The sequence below is a fragment of the Stegastes partitus genome, unplaced genomic scaffold (genome assembly GCF_000690725.1).
Source record: "Stegastes partitus isolate 25-593 unplaced genomic scaffold, Stegastes_partitus-1.0.2 Scaffold769, whole genome shotgun sequence".
NCBI classification, from domain to species: Eukaryota; Metazoa; Chordata; class Actinopteri; family Pomacentridae; genus Stegastes; species Stegastes partitus.
Genome location: NW_007578500.1, coordinates 110869 through 114208, shown reverse-complemented (window position 1 = coordinate 114208; position 3340 = coordinate 110869).

Below are 3340 nucleotides of genomic sequence, written 5' to 3'. Positions count from 1 at the left end.
CAGATCACAGCCGCTTCCTCCACGACTACCCCTCAGTGTCAGCACTCAGTGAGTCCACACACTCATCCAGCATCAGCATCCGTCCTCGGAGACACTTTGAGGACGTGACAGCAGCTGTGGAGGAGCTCAGAGATGGACTCCAGGACGTTCTGAGGGACGCATGGACAAACATCTCACTGGCCAGCACTGAAGTAGATGTTTTACTGTCAGAACCAGGACCAGAACCAACGACCAGAGCTGAATTCTTAAAATATTCACGAGAAATCACTGTGGATCCAAACACAGCAAACAGGTATCTGTTATTATCTGATAGGAACAGAAAAGTAGAACGTATGAAACAACAACGGTTTTATCCTGATCATCCAGACAGATTCACTGGCTGGTATCAGGTTCTGAGTAAAGAGAGTCTGACTGGACGTTGTTACTGGGAGGTGGAGTGGAGAAGAGGAGTTGATGTAGCAGTTTCATACAAGACCATCAGCAGAGCAGGGAGTTCAGGTGAATGTGGATTTGGACACAACGACAAATCCTGGTCTTTATATTGTGACACTGACATTTGTGTATTTCAGCACAACAAAACTGAAACTCTCGTCTCAGGTCGTCCTCCCTCCAAAGTAGGAGTCTACCTGGATCACAGAGCAGGTGTTCTGTCCTTCTACAGCGTCTCTGACTCCATGACTCTCCTCCACAGAGTCCAGACCTCGTTCACTCAGCCACTACATGCTGGAGCTGGTCTTTATGGTAACGGATCCACTTTAGAGTTCATTAAAGCTGAATAGACTGAAGTGTTTAAAGAGCAGCTGGTTCAGATGTTTGAGTTTCCAGCTGATTCAGTCTCACTGTACACTGTAAAACACCACGGCTTGTTTTAACTGTCTGTTGTTTTGATCAATCAGCTGTTACTTTACAGATTTATATTTCTGATAATATCTACTGAGAGCACAGAAAGAACGTTTTCATTCACATGTTTACTGTAAAAAAAAAAAAATTAATTATTTTGGTGCTGTTTGGTGTTATTTGAAAGAATTGTTCTGTATATTAAGGATTGATTGTTTAACAGGTTTTAGTAAAATCACAGGAAGAACTAATAATTTACATATAATCCCCCAAAAAGTAAATAATGTGGATTAAGATGATTTCATGTGAAACAATGGTTTTGTTTTGTTGTTTTTTCATCTCATTGTATTTTCATGAATATGTTTGTTGTGAAAATCTTTAAAAGTTTTAAGTGTAAGTTTTGGAACATCTTAATGATTTACTGATATTTTACAGATTTTTCCCGTTTTGTTATATTACATATAATTTTTATATTATATTTTCATTTTTACGGGCATTTGTTTCTTTTGCAAAGAAAAATTCTGTATATTTAGGATTAAAGAACAGTAAATCATTTTGTTTAACTGTAATTTTAGTAAAGTAAGTAAAAATTTCTATGTAATCCATCAAATACAGTAAATAATGTGGAAAATCCTGATTTTATGTCAGAAGATGATTCTGTTTTTATTTTCATCTCATTGTATTTCCATTCATGTGTGTTGGGTCTCTACACTGAAAAATGCACTTAATGTTCTTTAAACTGGAACAATTTATTGTTATTTTATAGATTCAAAGTACTGATAATATATCGTTAGACGACAAAAAACATTTGACTGTTAAATTGCAGTTTTTTTTACAACCTTTAAGTCAGTAGCACATATAATTATTTGCTGTTAATTGAAAGAAATATTTTGTATGTGAACGATTGAAAAACGTCAAATAAGGTTTAAAACTGTTATTTTACAGACTTTGTGTGTTTTGTTTTCTGTTTGTGGACTGAGATGGTTTGTCTCAGATTTGTCTGTGATCAAATAAAACTGAAGAAACAAGTGACATAAATTAAAAATCCCAGCGTTTTTACCTTTGCAGAGCATGCTCAGACCACGATCATCAATAAATGCTGGGAATTTGGTGGCTGTAAGTCCTTTGGGGTCAGAAATAGATGGAGGGTGCATATTCTGGCAGACCCAGTTAAGGGCAGTAAGCATGGGTACACGCCACCTACAGGCGAATGGCTGTCACTGCGCTCCTTGGGGGGTGTTTCTCGGTACAGCACCGGCCACTTCCACTCCTCCACTTGGATGTCGGTGCCCTGAGCATTAACCTGTACAGCCGATGGCGAGAAACGCCTGTAATAAAACATTTAAGGTGACAGAAAAATATTTTGTGACTTTAGTAAACTGATGAGACCCTGACATATATAATTATATTCAGTTCAATTCTGTTTATTTTTATATCTCCAATTTATAACACAGGTAATCTCAAGGCACTTTAGTGAAGGGAAAACATCTTTTTTCTTTGGATTTCCCAATGAAACTGACAGACGGATAGATGCAGGACTATTTTATATTTTAAAAACAAACAAATAAAATACTGTCACTATTGATTAATTAGTCATTTGTTGGATTCACTGATTAAAAAAAAAGTGAAAAACTTTTTATTCCAATGGATAAATTCCATTTTTATATATAAAACCTATGAGGACCATATTTGCTTGACACATGATGGACATTAATTATGAAACTTGTTGCTGAATATCTTTCTTTTTATTGACTAGTCGAGGAATCTTTTGATCTCTTCACTATAATCTGGGCTTCACAGTCAACATGTGCTTACCTGTGTGCTAATATATTCTATTTATATATATTCTATTCTACTGGCTCCAGTCATGTACCAGACCTTCCCAATCTCCGGCGTTCTTGGATCAACCAGAAATGTATTCCAGAGAACTATTCTTAGCTTTTCCTCGAGTGTTTCTTCAGCCGTTTCAGCTGTGGACAGAAATAACGCGACTGAGTCGAAGGTTTGTGGGTTCAAAGCGACATCTGGGTGCATCAGGAGCGTCTCTTTTAGCTCCTCTTGCCGCCCATTTGTCACCGTATTTACACAAATCTTCACGCCGACAACAAACGGGCTCTGCAGGCAGGATTTTCCAGAATTCACTCATCCAGCAAAGCTTCTGACGCTTCCCAAGCCGCCTTCGACTAATTTACCCAGAAAGAGACACAGAATGGGAGCAGGCGGCTGAACGATGATGTCGAGATAACTGCAGGCTTTTATTACAAAGCCTTAAGCTGCATGTTATTTATTTATAGTCAGACTGTAGCAGGACTGCAGCTTATTAGTCATTTTCATTATCGAGTTGTCTGCAAATTATTTTCTCTCTTGACAAATCATTTAAACTATAAAAGGTCAGAAAATGCATATTACGGTTGTCGGATTTTATCTCTAGAAACAACTTTTCTTTTGTTCATGCAGCTGTTAAACCTCCAAATGTCCAATTTATAATCACATAAGACACAAA